Below are 17,144 nucleotides of genomic sequence, written 5' to 3' on the forward strand. Positions count from 1 at the left end.
GTTTTTGTCATGAGCGTCCCAAACAGTCGTTTTGCGCCATTTTCCATAGGCACTGAATTTGATTGTCGTAGCTATTAGGGGTTACCTGCCGCGGTGGTCCAGTGCTTATGGCGCTTGACTGCTGGCCCGAAGGTCGCGGCAGCCGGATTTCGATGGAGGCAAAATGGTAGAGGCCCGTGTGCTTATATGTAGGTTTTAGAAGCCCAGGTGCTCAAAATTTCCGGAGCCCTCTATACAGCGTCTTTCATAATCATATCGTGGTTTTTCGACGTAAAACGCAACAATTATTATTAGCTCTTGGGGGTGCCTCCTGTATCGTGCTTCTATACTTATTCGCTATGTTTGATACTGAACCGCTTTTCTATTTTACTTGCACATATTCGCTTTCGTTGTTCAGGCTTCCCTGAATTCTTTTACTCTTGGTACTCACCAGGTAATCTGATCTATAAGGGGCAATAGTATGAATAGCGTCTGTGTCCTGCAGCGCTTTGCGCAACCGTACAATACGTCTGAAACGTTTCTGGGCTGCACATGTTCTTCGTGACGTACACCTGTCCGGTGATCCGTTATTGCGAAAACCATAATATGTCTACCGGCAAGGTAGAACTCGACAGCGGTATTTGCACCATTCTGCGGAGGCTTCTTATTGAACCTCATATGGTTAGTTGACAACCCGCTTGCGGGTCAGCAAGCAGAGCAGCGACTAGCTCCCATCAATTAAAAAAGCTGCAAGCAAGAACCGCTATCAGCGAAATGTGTAAAGAGCTCTCACTTTAAGTAGCTAAAACAACACCAATAAGTTGTTTCGGAATGACACAGATATACCTTGAACAAGAAGTACAAAGCTTTTGAGATACTAACAGACTTTTCATTCAAATGAAACACAATTGGTCGCAGTTAGTAAATTTTCAAGTGAAAATTTATGTGCTTGGGCGTTTAATGCTGCATTATATAGATATATATTAACAAATTTGAGAATGTATCGAAGTATCTTAAGATACAATTGGAATGTATCGTACCGGATACAATCAGTGTTGCAGTATCTTGTATCTGTATCTCAAATACTTCTTGCCTTAGTATCTTGTATTGTATCGCGATACAATTTCAAAGTATCTTTGCCCAGCCCTGGTTGAACCCCCCTCCCCCAACCTCCGAAAAAAATTTCTGGCTACGCTACTGTAGTGAACACCTTACACAGTAAATTACAAACAAAACAAAAGCCGCGTGCGCATCACATTTTTCTTTCTTTTTTTCCTCTTCACTCTCCTTACCTCTGACAGCTCTCCGCGGTCTCGCATTCACCAACCGCTCGCGCTATGTCAGTGCGCCGGCTGCGAATGCTCGCAGGCGTGTCCCACTTCAGTGTTGTTGGCAGTTGTCTCCGGGAATTGGTTGAACTAGAGGACTAGGTTGAACCTCATCGTTCCGAACAGTAAATGTTGTGCAGTAACATGAATAACGGTCTCAATCTGCACCCTGGAGCGAAACTTGAGGCTAAATAGTGTTCATATAGGCACCAATTTCGAAAATAGGCATTTATAGGTATTTGTAAGCATTTAGGCACAAACGCCAAAATAGGCATTTATAGGCACTATATAAAAAGACACTAGAAAAGCCCTTCTTAGCCTCTAATTCATGATCATATACCAAAGTGGCGCGATAGGAGTGCAAAGAAGAACATAGGCATTTGCTAAAGTTGGTCTCTACTTATCATCATGCTCTCTAAGTCACTCGTTCACATATCTTTCTGTCTGCCCAACATAGGCGCCACCACATGACAGCGGTATCCTGTAAACGACAGACTGCGAACAGGCGGCGTACGTATTGTGATGTTCAATGGTACAAGCCTTTTTTTCTTTTCGCTTTTTGAACAGGACACCTTACCTTACAACTTTGGCAGTTTTTCCGGAGCAGACATGACTACCTGACTCCAACATTATTGACAATCTTCTTAAGATTGTGTGCCACTCCATGAATATACGGAATCGCATCAGTTTCTTGCTTCTGCTGGGATGCTTCATCATTTCGAGGGCGATTGCCTGTCTTTAAATCCCGGTGGACTGATTCAGCAACAGCTTTGATTAACTCAAGAGGATAGCCAGCTGTCTGCAATCGTACAACTTGCTGCTCAAAACTTTTTGCATGAGATGAAAGCATGATTTTTGAATGAATTAAAAGGCACATACGAGCTACAGACCTTTTCACTGTTTTCGTGTGGGCAAAAGAGAATGGTAAAAACTCACAGGGTCCCTTACGCATTCACCTAAGACGACCCGAAGGCAACAGCCACCTTCTTTTTCTTCTCAATCGATGTATTATCCTGCCCCGCCACCCTCCGAGAGTTTTGTACACCTGGCGTGGTTTTGCATTGCGTCCAGGATCGGAGATACCTCACATGGTTTGGCACTGCCTCAGGGATCTGCCCACTTTTGACCATGCTACGATGTCATACGATGACGGCATTACGTGACGTCACGTCACGACAATATTTGTGACGTCGTGATGACGTCATATGGTGACGTCATCACGTGATGATAATTTTTTGCATCACTCGTGTGGTTCCCGACGCCGCGGTACGCCGACGCTGACGGTCAATTTCCGCGCTTGATGAGGCATCGAAGGCTTTCGCCTTAATAGGGAAACTGAAGCACTTTTTAAAAAAAATGACTTTGAAATGTGTAATCATAGTTTGATCCTTGCTGAATTCGAAAACCAATGTAAGAGTTCACAGAAATGGACGCAAATGGCATTTCTTGGCAAAAAAACAGCGGCTGCAGCCGCAGGGCTTCTTGAACCGCCGAGCGGAGCAACGTTTATAGATACTTTTTCAGTTCCGTAACTCCTCCGCCGAAGGCGGCCGCCGCTTTTACCCAGGCAGTGAGAGGGCGCCACAGTCGCGAATAGCGCTGTCGCGCGCGCGGCACACGTTATCACACGTGTTCTTTCCCGTAGTTTCTTGGCCGCGTGCGGGGCTGTCATGGAAGGTTTTTTCTGGGTGTGTTGGCTGTGTATGCGCGAGGTTGCTCTCGACGACTTCGGTGAATTCAGACAACCGAGCATTCCTTGCCACAGGAAGTCAAGCAGTTTTCAAGCTTTGCGATGCCAACTTGTTTCGTGCCCTGCTGTGCCAGCGGGTAGAAAAGCGGCACTTTTTTTGCGCCGCCGCCCGATCCGCAGCATCTTGAAAGCTGGGTGCGAGCTATTTCTCACGCCGATAAACCGCGGAGCAAAACGCGCAAGACCATATACCATAGCGACCAAGTTTAGCCACTTGTACCTCGCCTAGTGCATTTGAAAGCATCTGTGCAAAAAACAAAACAAAAAAAGCGTCGTGAGGTCCTCGTCCAGAAAAATGCGGTGAAAGAGAAAGTGTGCCAACAGCTTATGTCCATGCCATTCCGTGACCTCTCAGGTGCTTCTGACGACCGTGGGTACTGTGCACCATTACCAGAAGCAACGGCCTTTTGTTACCTGGCAGGCTACGTGGCTTTCAAATTGAAGAAAACAACGCGTTGCGAGGTCTGCAAATACGATGCCCTTGGTAGGCGGGATTCCCTGCCGCTTGAGTCCATGCTGGTCACTGTGCGCGAATGTGTCACTGGTAGCCTTTCAGAGAAACTGCTTGCACGTAAGCACGTACGGTAGAGCGTGCTATCAAGCATGCTAGCAAGGACACATTTTTTGGTGACCTGTTTTGGGGTGTGCTGAATGCTCTTATAACGAGAGGCACAAACACTCTTGGCTTCACTTTTATTTACTCCCATGCACTTCTTTGCGCAAGCCAAATGCTTGGAAAACAGCAGTACCATTAGGGCATAGAGAGGGCGCAAGAAAGCAAGCTTTAAAAATTGGCTGGCAGCAAACCTACCAACACAAGCGTAGCCAGGAAGGGGGTGGGGTCAAACTTCCTCGTCCGATATTTTTCGATTTTGCATGTGTATATATCCAGGCACTCATACGAACACACGCAAGAACACACAAAAAATGTGATTGACCCTCCCCCCCCCCCCCCTCAGGCCCGTAGCGTGGAATTTTTTTTTCGGGGGTGGGGGATACTTGCTGAAAACCTTGACTATTTGATAAAAACACATATTTTCATTATTTATTTTTGGTAAAAACACATACTTCAAAATTTTGGAGGGGGGGGCCTAGGGCGCCCCCCCTGGCTACGGGCCTGCCCCCCCCCCCCCTCTCCCCGAATATAATGCCTGGTTATGCTACTGCCTGCCAGCAATGCTGTGCAGTATCGACGCGTGTAAAAAATTTCCACGTTCATTCTGCATACCAAGGATCTCGGTTTGCTTTCACAATGTAACATTTTTTGCGATGCCACCATGTTCGAATTAATTGACCAAAATGCATGTTGCTTGTCGTTTTGAAAAAATACAAATGTGCATAACGATTTCGTATAATGCAAGGCTTTCGAAAACGTCGCATAACACGAACTTGCAAAATTATTACGCACAGAACATGGTGTGCTCTTGGCTAGACCACATTTTTTCATGTTAATGAACGCACTAGAATTACCGAAATGATATGTGTCCGTCAGTTCTCGCGAAATCCGGGACACGCTTGCCAACCGCGAAAAATTCTCGGCGAATAATTCTAGTATATTGATAGAGCAATGCTTGATGCGTACGACAAAATGTTGTAAATTTTCCCGCGTTTGAGAGATGTTATGTAACCCTTAGTTTGCTACGTTTGAAATTCGTATTTTTGGAGCATGCTCAATAGCCAAACTAGTGTGGTCTTAACGAAACGGACATGGAAAGGCGCAGAGCGAAGCGAGCACGTTGTCATTGCCCAAAACTGACGCCTGCGAAGCGAGTCTGTAGAGGTCTTTTCAAGTTTGTGAGCAATATAACGCGGACAAATTGAAGTAAATGTCCAATTAATGTTAAGTAAGGAGAGTAAAGACCAAGTACAGTGTTCGCGCAATTCTCATTCGGCCGTGTGCAATAGCTCATGCGAAGAAGCCCTTCGTGCTAGCAGACTACCCTCGCTCTCCTAGCGCAAAGCGCGACTGCAGCGCTGTGGTGGCGGATGCGGCGACAGGCCGCCTCCTCTCTACGCGCGCCGCGAGGAGATACGGAACTGAAAAAAGTATCTATAAACGTTGGAGCGGAGGCGGTGACGTGAACTTAGGTGTGCCGCGTCATCGGCGCCATCATCTCTGTAAAAGCATGGCCTTCGCGATCAGTTCCACCAACGCGCGCAGCCAGAAGTAGTCACGGAGGTCACGGCTCCGCCAAAACCACGGTGGTAGAATAAAACAGGTGGCCCATCGAGCGCCGCGAGCGCGTCGCCGTACTGCTCGAGTTGCCCGCGGCCGCCGCTAGGTTCGCGACGAGTTTTTGGGCCGAAAGACGCGCACCGCAAGCTCTCGCTGTGCTGTAAAAACCGATTTCTCTGGCTAATTTTGTGGCTTTAAACGGTTGTTTGTGCTTTTACTAGCTTGTAGTAGCTGTCTGCCAGCTTCGACCGCAAAAGGAAGAGCGCCAGGCTTTATGAAGCTTAAAATTTTTTATCGACGCGAGTAGTCCCGATGTGGCTGTCCCCAAGGAGGTTAAACAAAAAATTGCTGGAGTGGCGACTATTGCGCAAGAGTGAAGCCGCGCCCACCACAAGATGGCGGCTGCGCCCGCCATCTTAGTAGGGGCACGATAAACCATCAGCGCTTGGCGAACGAAATCCAGCGTTTTCCTCGCACGCCAGACGAGTTTAATATGGCAAATTTTAGGGGTCAGATACTGCTCCAAGTGTGTCTTTGTGTTGCTAGTTTTCGCAAATAAGCCTTAAAGTGATGGCAAATTTTATTGGAGATCAATCGTCAATGCTCCTCTCGACTGGTTACTTTTGTCGGCAATAACGATCTTTTATTTTATTGTTAACGTAGTATTTACACTAACAGATCAATGCCATTTGATCTCTAAGTGGCCACCACCAGAAAAGAGCATGTTTCCGAGTTCTTTGGTGGGCAAAAGCTGGCTTCACAATTGCTGGCAAGGCGTTGCGAGAGCTTCCACTCCAGAAATTTTTTAAACCTCCTTGGCTGTCCCAGTGTGGCGATTGCAAGAGACGAGCGCGTATTTTTTTTTTTTCGAAATCGTGAAAATTCCTACCGGTGAGTGTACAGAGTAAAAAAAAATGCATTTGGTTTTCACGTTCTCGTATGTATGTCGGAGGACTGTAGCTGGCGGTCTTTCTATGGAATTGCATTTCTCCACAACTGCAGTCGCTTTTCGTCTTTCGGCGCAGAGAAAAGACACAGCTTTTCTTTGCACGTTTTGTAGTTGCAGATTTGCAATTTGGAGCGAAGCATTTTCTTCCCATGGTGGCCGCCACATCAGCGGCACAGATCGAGCGAGCGTGGTTTCAGCCGTGGTTCCAGCTTACAAAGTGAGCGGAAACACCGATGCTGTCGCGCACGTTGGTTTGACGGAGCGCAACAAACGCGACGCATCAGAGCGGATCTCAAGCCGTGGGATCACCTAATCCCGACCACAGTGATCTGGCCGTGATCATGACACGAAAGCTGATTGCGACTTTGCGACGCTGGTTGCGTCACATAGGGACGCTCTTACTCTTCGGACGCTTGCACCCACGGACGCCTGGCTCCGCATTTATCGAAGATGACCAAGCAGAAAGGAAGAGACGCGGCTGCAACGCTGGTTGCGTTGCATGCTTTCATTAGTGGCGCGTCCGTTCTAAGCGACGGCAAACCTTCAGTGTTGGCCTCTCTGGTGTAATAAATACACCGCGGATCTCTTTCTCAAAAGTTAAAGATGTAAATTGCAGTTTAAATGCTCGCGACGCACACTGGCCACATGCTTTCAAATGCTCCGGAGCGGAGATATCGGCCCAGAGTATACCTGCTGCCACCTTGCGGAAAAGAGGCGGCAACTCGAGCACCTGCGTGACACGCGCGGCGCATTGGCGGAGCGGCGTCGGGCCACCTGTTATTCTACCACCGTGGCCAAAACTACCGACGATGACGTAGTTCCGGTCACGCCCACACTTTCGGCGCGTTCGCGTGGGCGGAGCAAGACGAACTTTTCTTTCGCGTATTTTAAAGCTCCTGCTGCCACAACAGCGAAAAAAATTACGCCATCGTCGACAATAATGCTTGTCCTTGTTAACAACAAAGTTTTACCGAATTGTAAAACCACTTCAGCATCCCTTTTTAAATGGCTTCCGGCTCGTAGGCTCATCGAACCAGCAGACGTCGTTACGTTGACACTTTAAAGTAAGGTCCAAAAACTCTAAATTGTCATCATTCGGAAATTCGAGGGTTAGTACTAAGCGTTGATATATTTATTCAAACACATTTAGAACGAAGTCAGCACAATGTTGAAATGTGTTATTATCACAATTAACAACAACCAGGTACTCCTCAACGAATCTGAAGTTTTTGATGGCCTTAGAGCCTATCAACCTGTCAGGTATTAGCCTATTAACCTGCCTAAGCCTACCATGAAAGTAACATTTAGTACCGGGGCAACGCAAGAGCCTACGCAGATACCCCGATTTTGGATCTAAGTGTTCCCATCACAATTCACAAATATAGACGTCAAGTACACAGCCAATAAATCTAAAAATCTCTGCACTGGCATACCCCATGCATTCTGGAATGCCACTGCGCCGTGCTGGAGAATGCACTATTCGACTGAATCTAAAAGCATATCATGAGGCAACGAGTAATATCTATTCTTTATCGCAATTGAAGACGCCTTGAAGGCTGCGTTGGCATACGAGGCCACAAACTCAACAATCTTAATGCGAAACGGATCGCTCAGCTTCAGCAAATTCAACTTCTGCTGCAGAAAAAGAGCAACACATTTCTGTCACGATACCTGTTCTAAAATGATCACCCTGAATGGTATTCTTTCTTTGTGCGTTTCTGCGCTAAAAACATGTCAAGGCCAATAAACTTTCATTTGGGGGGGGGGGGGGGGGAGTAAGCGCTTGTGGCTTGTCATTTCTGTGTGCCTTCGTAAAGTTTGGCGCTACGTAAAATGATAATTATTAACTAGCGCGATCAACTTGTCTTTTAATTAGCACTTGTATTTGCCTCAGCTTTGTCTCTATAACTTTGGACAGCAAAGCGCTTTCGAACATTTCAAACTGTTCCCCAGAACCATACCAAACTTCATAGGCAGGTTTAGCAAGAGTGGCTGCACTGGCAATATGCATAGCCTGATATATGTGCTGCGATGGGTGCTATTACAATCTCAAAGGCCATACATTACAAGTTGGCGGGTTCTTTTTGCTCTCCATAGCTGGCGCCACAAGCAGAATAGACAATAGTAAATACCTTCTGGTGGCAGTGTGTTTTCTCTTGCAATGCCTTGAACATTTTCCATACCACAAAACGACGCAAGGAATAAAAGCTATAATAACAAATATGTTTTGTTCCACCATCGACGGACATTACCTATTGCTTCACGAAGTTTCAGCTTTTTCCATGTGGTCACAATGTGCGACGCCGGACTGGCGCTGGTCTCTGCGCGTCTCGTGTGGCTGGTCACCCTATCTGCCAGCGTCTATGGGACCACGCGGAGAGACGCAACGGCAGGCAAAGCCTGCAAAATTGCACCATGGGGGTCGGGCTGAAAGGAGCCCTTCAACACTTTTCCAAGTAATCATCGAATGACTCCATCAAAAAAGATTATTGCTTCAGAAATCGACTGCCGCAAAAAAAAAAATTTAGAAGCTGTCAAGTACGAGCGGAGTTACAGGGATTTGTCGCACGCTTCAAGCGCCTTCTCTCTCCTTTCGTGCCGGCGAGCGCGCTGCCAGCTATGCGAGGGGGGGGGGGGATGACAAGGGAGCAAGACGATGCGTACGTTCGCCAGCGGGCGTCATGACATTGAGCACCTTCTTTTCTTTCTTTTTTCTTCGAACGCGCGGCTTCCTTTCACTGTGATCGCGAGTGCGCGCGTGGGCATGTGGCAGCGTCCTGCGGCGGGCGCGGCAACTAAGCTGCTCACGATGCTGAAATAAGCTAATGGACGTGGATATTGGTTTTATGGCGAGGCCATTTGTGTTTATGGCATCATTTGTCGAGAGAAGAGGCAGCGATTTCTACCTAATCTTGAGCGTTCATTGTAAATTCCAGGCCGCGTGCTGTGCTATAACGTTTGGCTCGCGTGTTCTCAGGCGCCTCGACTACCAATCAGCAGCGTTTTCTGACCATGCTGAAGAAGTGTCCGCGAAATCAAAATAAAAAATTCGGCAGATCTCACGTACCGTGGGAATCGATGTTATGCGAAGCATAAGCGGGTTGGTGACTGTGGCGTAATTTCTCATATTGAGCGAAACGTTACGGAATGACGCTAGAGAAATGTGGAAGTGGTATAAACACACTCATATGCTGAAGAGTCGCATATATATTATATAACCAGTTGTTTACAGTTGCGTAACGATGTCAACAGCAGCATGGGTGTTACCAACACCAGACGCATCAAGCTGATATGTATAGTGTTTATATTCTTCAATACTGGATAGCGCGAATCCGAACAGCACAAAGAAGAAACACAAATGCACGGACAGGCGTTACTCGCAACTAAGGTTCAATTAGGAATGTTCCCCTGGATATACAAACAGTCGAGCGGAAGTGCATGCGCACTGCAAGTACGTTACAGTCACAGTTGCGTTACAGTTGTTATGATTATACTTGTCCGCAGGGGCGGATCCAGGTGCCAACTTTGGGGGGGGGGGGGGGGCGGTTCCTTCATCTGAGCGGGGGGGGGGGGGTAGGGTAGGGAGGAGGAGAGACAGGCACTGCAGGCAGGCGGGGGGAGGACTGACACATGCTTTGGGGAGGGGCGATCGCCCCTACCGCCCCCCCTCTGGATCCGCCACTGCTTGTCCGTTATGACGGAGAACACACGCACGTTTCACGAACCCGTGTGTATGTGTAAAAGGGGTTCTTGACAGTTCTTGAACAAGGTCATCATCACCGTGATCAGTGAGCACCAGCAGCTGGACCGGACTTGTTCATCGGATCCGTTCGTGATCGCGGCTATGAGGGGTCTAAGTGTAGTGAAGTGCGAGGTAAAGCGCAGCTGTTGGAAATCCTGGATGCCCCTTACGATGAAATGATCTATGACGCCTCCTGTCCTGGACGTGGCAGCGAGGTCTTTTGATGCCTAGTCCACATTCAAGCCGTCTTTCACGCAGTGTAAAGACCAGGCATTGTTGGATCTTGATAAATCAATGCTGAAATCACCGGTAATGATGAGACGCCTGGTTGTCTCGGCAAATTTATTGTAGGAAGCATTGACCCCGGTTTTTGCGTAATCGACGTGGTCCACATTGCGGGCCACGTGAACGAGTGCACAGTAGTTGAGCGTCTTCCAGGGGTGTTCTGTTATCAGCTTCCTCCCTTTCCTTGCATCCGCCGCGGTGGTGTAGCGGTTACGGTGTAGGGCTGCTGACCCGAAAGTCGCGGGTTCGATTCCGGCCGCGGTGGTCGCATCTCAATGAAGGCAAAATGTTAGATGCCCGTGTGCTGTTCTATCTCGGTGCACGTTAAAGAATTCCAGATGGTCGAAATTCGGGAGCCCTTCGCTACGGCGTCTCTCATAATCATATCGTGGTTTTGCGACATAAAACCCCAACGATTATTATTATCACTTTCCTTACGTGTCAATGTGTGTGTTCGCGTTTACTGTGTTGGTTGAGACATTGTATCACCTGTGGCACATACCCGCAAAACATGAACTCTGGTATGCGGGTATGTGCCACACAGATCCCCTGTTATGCCAAGTTTGGTATATTACAAGTTATGGAGACGACCAGGAGAGCATCCAGACGTAGGCGGCTAGATAGATAGATAGATAGATACGTAGATGGAAACGCCTAAAGTGCCTGAGGTTCGCTAAGAAATGCTTCGCATTTAAAAATCACAGGGTCCCTTGTGCATTCACCTCAGACGAGAAGGCAAAAGCGATCTTCTTTTTCTACTCAGTTGATGTATTAGGTAGCCTACATGAACGGCCTGTCATGTAGGCTCCCTATATGTGCTTATGCTGCCCCGCCACCCTCCGAAAGCTTTGTGCACCTAGCGCGGTTTCGCACTGCCTCCAAGAAAGGAGGCACCTCTCCTGGTTTTGCACTGCATCGATGATCAGCCCACCTTTGACCAAACTATGTAATGGGACGACGGTGTAGGCTTACGCCGCAGGAGCGAAGGAATGAGGCGGCTGAACGAGAATCGATGCCAGCAGGGAACACGGGACGTGGCTTCACGTGCCACTGCGAAGCGCCGTCTTTATTTTTTTCTCTCGAGCTCGCGCTCTCTCCGGTTTTGTTCGCCGCCCAAAGGAGGGCACTACAGTGGCATTACGTGGCGTTACGTCACATGACGTACCGCCAGAATTTGTGACGATGACGTCATAAATCTTTCCAATCTGTAACGTCACGACGACGTGATATGGGGACGTCATCACATGATTTTGTGCACCACTCGCCCCCGAAACCGCAGGAGGCGAGACACCGACGGTCAAATTTCGCGTTTAGTAAGGCATATAAGGCTTTCGTCTTAAAATAATGTTTGACTATTTAGAGAACAATGCCCTCTACAGCAGAAGAAACCGCCCCGAAAAAAAGTAGAACAATTTCCAGACTTTACTGGGGCCAACGCAAGAGTTCACTTGCGCGTCAAGCTGGAACAATTTGATTCGGACCAGCTAAGCAATCGAAGTGAGCGCAATTCCGATCTATGAAATAAATCCTTAACCGAGTCATAAAGCTTGTGCATGAAAGCTGGCTCATACGTATACCAGCATGGCGCACATGCCTTTTAATGTAGTAGCATATGCTGTACAACTCATCCTTCGATTTTACATACTTAGGTTGCCCTTTCCTGGCATAGCGTTCTCGCTTTTGCACCCCAGATTCATTAACAATGACTTGAACATGATCAACGGCTCCATTGATCTCCGAAAATTTCTCATATATCGGCTATAGACGGTTTCGAGAATCCGATAATAGCTGCAATCGTTCTGCCCCAAGTAACTTCCGGCCATTCTCTGACACTGAAGCGAAAAGCGCGTGTTTCTGTTGAGTCATAGTAAGGAAAACCTATTTTTACGTTTTCAGATAAAAGGAAGGCGCCTAAATTCAAGGGCACCTCTTATAATGTTGTGTAGAGCATAGAAGAATACTTATTTTAAACATTTGGCTCAACACAGGGAGAAAATTAATGAAAATCTGCTGGCTAATCGCCAAGGCATTTCTTCCCTGCTAATGCTAGTACAGGATACGCCTGTGGTCAAAACCGGAAGCCGTCCACGTCATGTGTTGGTAGACAGTGAAACCGTCTATACCAGGGGTCTCAAACTCACATCAGCGACCGGGCCGCAGTCACGAAATTTAGTCCCGGAAAGGGCCGGGACAGTGAAGAGTTGAAAGTGGAAGAGGGGGAGTGTAGTTTGCACCAATTGTCACCTAACGTACGTTACTATTGGAATGAAGGGCTTTCCCATATTTCACATATATGGATCATTTCTGAACGACATTTGACGTAGGCATTCGAGAAACATATCGATACCTTCCTCCACAATGACTAAAAGATGAAGTATGTAGTTTTATTGCGATAGCAATTGTATGGACACTCTCGGTGGGTTTTGCCGTCGCCGTCGCCGTCACGTCCCAGATTTATATATGTATGTATATATAAATAAAAGACAGGAAGAGAGAAAGTTTCGAAGCGTGCCACCGGGATTCGAGCCTCCGACCCCTCGGTCCGCAGCGCGCAGCTTTAAACAACTCGGCCATGCGCCACTGGTTGTTTGGAATACTAACAATGAGCTCTTTAGATACACCATTTAACACGGACGGTACGCAGAGCTCGGAGGTGCTTCAGCGTGTTCAGTGTCACCCGCGATTAACCGAAGGGCGCGCTTTAAAGCAACGCTCCTACATTTTGCTTCAGTTTGAAAACTGCCCTTGACACACGCGCTAAAAAGTGGCCCATTCTGTACCCACTCGAGATGTGGGACGCCGGGTAAACAATGCGCTCAACGCCACTGCGCGGCAGGAGACGCGGCGGGGTCATTCTACGCACGGCACTTTTCAAGAAAAAAAATATCTAAGAGCGTTGGGTTGCAACGCGCTGCTCAAACACGAAGAAATAACAACTGCGACGGTTGCTTGTTCGCGCTCGTTCTTTGTTAAGCACCGGGCGTGGCGCGAGTTTGGACTGGTGGCGCCTCTATCGGTGAAAGCACCGAACTAATGGCATGTGGGTGCCGGAGAGGGGCCGACGCTTGCTGCGGGAACGCGGGGCTGGATGTTGGCTGAGCTTCAGTGTGCTCTTATCGCTTGTGTCCTACGCTGCCGAAATGTGGGGGTGTGCGAATAGCGAATTTTAGTATTGAATACGAATCGAATAGTGATGACCCCGAATCAGATACGAATATAAATCGAATACCGTTCGAATAGTAAGACAACCATTTTAAAGGAGCTCTAGGCTGGTAAGGTAACAATTTCTAAAACAGCCCAGGAATTCTACAACATTTTATTTGAAACTGGCCTTGCAAACTTTCGAGGGTGCGGATGTTCGTCTTGCGTGTATTTGCCATCATCGACAAGCTGTAACGTAAAAATCCCAGAAACAGTGCTCTGTACAGCTGCATCATGGAATGTGTCGATGTGCTACGCACGTGCTTAGGAATTCACTATGCACCTCAACTCACGGAACAATTACGATCGCAAGAGAGCATCCGATTCCAACATACGTCACTACTGACAATTTAAGAGCTCACATTAGACATCTCTGCCGAGTTCCCGGTCAGCATATTGCTGCGTTGCCACTTCAGAGACCGCAAGCCATGTTTTCAAAGATTGTTTCGACTCATAGAGAATGCCTTCCGTCGGGCTTTACTCCAGCAGCAAGACCAGCGTCGCCTCCGTGGTGCCTACAACAACCACAGGTACGCTACACAATTCCGGGAATAACGAAGAAGAGCCGTCATTCGACAGTGGCTCTACGACAGGCGACATTGTCACTACTCAACGAGGAGTATGGCCAAAGGACACACATTTATACCGATGGATCAGTCTTAGCCGACAGCTCCACGGGTGCTGTTGTTATTCCGGCCTGCCAAGTGACTCTCAAGTTCAGGGTGTCCCACAGGACGACATCAACAGCAGCGGAGCTTGCCGCCTTGCGTGCCGCTATCCTTTTTATCATGCAAGCCCAGCCCCAAAAGTGGGCTGTCTTTTGCGACTCTAAAGCATCCCTTCAGAGTCTGCAATCAGCATTGCGACGAAGGGTGCACGAAGAGTTAGTGAACGAAATGAGAGAAGCTCTTCACCAAGCTTTATCGAAGGGACATGACGTTGTGTTCCAATGGCTGCCGGGACATTGTGGTGTTGTGGGTAACAACCTCGCTGATGATGCTGCCCGGTCCGCCCACGAGGATGCCCAGACAGCCCCAATACCCTTGTCGAGGACAGACGTTGCAAGGAGTCTTCGCTCGTTCGCTGACAAAATGTCGCAAACTTGGTTGAATGACCCCAGTGTCTGGAACCGTCGCCTACATGAACTAGACACATCGAGGAAGCTCCAAGTTCCATCGCACCTCTCCCGCCGTGATGCAACTTTACTGTGCCGCCTGTGGTTAGGAGTAGCTTTCACGAAGGCGTACTCTTTTCGCATAGGAATGGCCGACACCTCCAGATGCGACTCGTGCAATAGCGGCGAAACGAAAGAGCATCTACTGTGTTTCTGTGAACGCTTTGTGAATGAACGCAACGTTCTGCGCAATGCGCTGAACAAGCTAGACGAGAGACCGTTTTCCGAAGAGAAGATTCTCTGATCGTGGCCCTACGGGGTGGGGGGGGGGGCATCACAGGCCAACAAATCGACGCGAGCATTGCTACTATTTTTAAGATCGACTGGTTTAAGCGACCGCTTGTAGGCATTCAATGGACAGGCGCATAAGTACCCTGATAGTGCCCTCTTCTCTCTTCTTTCTTTCTTTTAGTTCCTTCATCCCTATCCCCCAGTGTAGGGTAGCAAACCGGACGCGCGTCTGGTTAACCTCCCTGCCTCTCATTCATTTCCTTCCTCCTTTATTTGAAACAAATATTCACAAGCTTTAACAAAGGAACATTACGATCATTTTAACCAAGAAAAAATGCCGCAACAATTTAACCTGAGGCAAGCGCGTACACAAGAGCGTCCGAAATATTTGGTGGCTGCTGGCTGAAATATAGCAGTGACTACAGTTTTCGAGGTGGTACTTCGTAAAGAGCTTTTAATTAAAACTCATAAATATTGAGCAAGTTTTATGAGTTAATATTATCATGAATGTCATGCTAGTGCAATTGATGTCATGTCATGCAGTGGATTGATGACACTGTCGCATCGGTGACACTGAAGTTTTAAGCAAAAGTGCCTTCATCCTGTGATCAATATTCGCAATGCCCACGAACTATAGGTGGCGCGCCGTGCTTTTCAAGATGGCGCCAGGAGGAGGATCAAACCGTTTGTTAGCATAGGAACAGATAGTACGTGCGGACGTACGGCCCATGCCGCTTTCACCGGATGAAGTCATGAGCTGTGCTGAATTGGATATGAGACTAAACTACTTTCCCACACCATGGAAAGTGCTAAGTACTCGCCACCTAATTATTTTCTGTGGTGTGAAATGTTATATTTCAGCTCCGTTACCGTGCATAACGATGCTTTGCGAGATCCTGTGCGTGCTACATAAAACTGCATGAACTAAAATGTATGAGCAGAACGGCACTCCAAGGTAGTACGTACCGAGCCAACGCTTATAGATACGTTGTGCCGAGCCTGCCTTGCTGATTTGCCGCAGTAGTAGGCCGCCAGCGAGTAGCGCCATCGCTGCTGCACGGGACCGCACGTTTAACGTGGTGATGGTTTGCAAACATAATACGCCGTCGTCATTACTTGTGAAGTCGGGAACACGGAGTTACGTCTTCAGCGGAACACAAGCATTTAACTTCCCATTCAGTAGCGCAATTGTGTCACAGCCATGCTGAGACTCTAGCCGTGTGCAATTCACTTCACTCGCATGTTGCAGGCTCGATCAGCACGATCGAAACACGAATATCGAAAAGAATGCACACGTATCCTTTTCGCAACGTCGAAGAAGTTAGCCGAGAGGCGTGGATTGTGGCTGTGACTGCACGTTCCAACGCTCTAACCATTTCGCTTCGCTGGTCGAGCTCGAGCGTGTTGGCGACATGCGGCGCTCCATAATATCCACAATAATTGATACATGCAATGCACAAGAGGAACTATGGTTTTATTTTGAACTCGCTCAAGGATATTATACATTAAATACAATCAAAGTCACTCACGAGCGTGAAAGAACAATAACGCACGAGGGGACGTGAAGTGCAACTCGCTCCTCGTGAGTTAGCAGCTGATCTTCCACCGTCGCTGTCACTCTTGGTGCCTTCACAGTCTTCTACGTCCAGTGAAAAATCCTCGTCGTCAGGATGGTTTCTTTCAACATCACTGCTGAAAGCAATCTGAAGAATTTCCTCCGCCGAACAACTTCGACCACTCCGCGTCACCACGTTTACAATTACAGAGACCTCTGGGCCTGGGCGCGGAGAACATTTCGCTCTCAGATCGGTCAACGAGCAAATCGCTTGCAGTGTGCTGCCACCTATCAACAAACATACAAAAACAAGCGGCGCAGCGCTGGCTATGAAACCAACACACCAACACACTGGTGAAGGACGGCGTGGAAAGCGTTCGCTCCACGAAAGGCGTGGAGCAGACGCGTCCTCGAAAGACGCGAAAGGCGTGGAGCAGACGTCGCTCGCACGATTAGTAACAGCGCTTTGCTGACAAAGGATAGAGGCATATTTCAATCTATCGACAACTTGAGATCGCTCAGTTTTACAAGAGCACATCGCGAACCGGCGCGGCCTCCCGCGTACAGTGTTATGGGATTCATGCACTACAAGAAACACTGAACAATGCTATATACAAGTAAAAAAGGGTGAGCTTCAACTGAATATGCCAGACGATAACATTTAACTAACCTACGTGGCTACAGAAAGCCTCGCGAAGCTGATAGTATGCGTACGCTGTGGGCTAGCATTGAAAGTGCGAGTCGCCACGTATTTTCACGAAAACTTCGCGCCTC

Source organism: Rhipicephalus sanguineus, chromosome 2, assembly GCF_013339695.2.
Source record: "Rhipicephalus sanguineus isolate Rsan-2018 chromosome 2, BIME_Rsan_1.4, whole genome shotgun sequence".
NCBI lineage: Eukaryota > Metazoa > Arthropoda > Arachnida > Ixodida > Ixodidae > Rhipicephalus > Rhipicephalus sanguineus.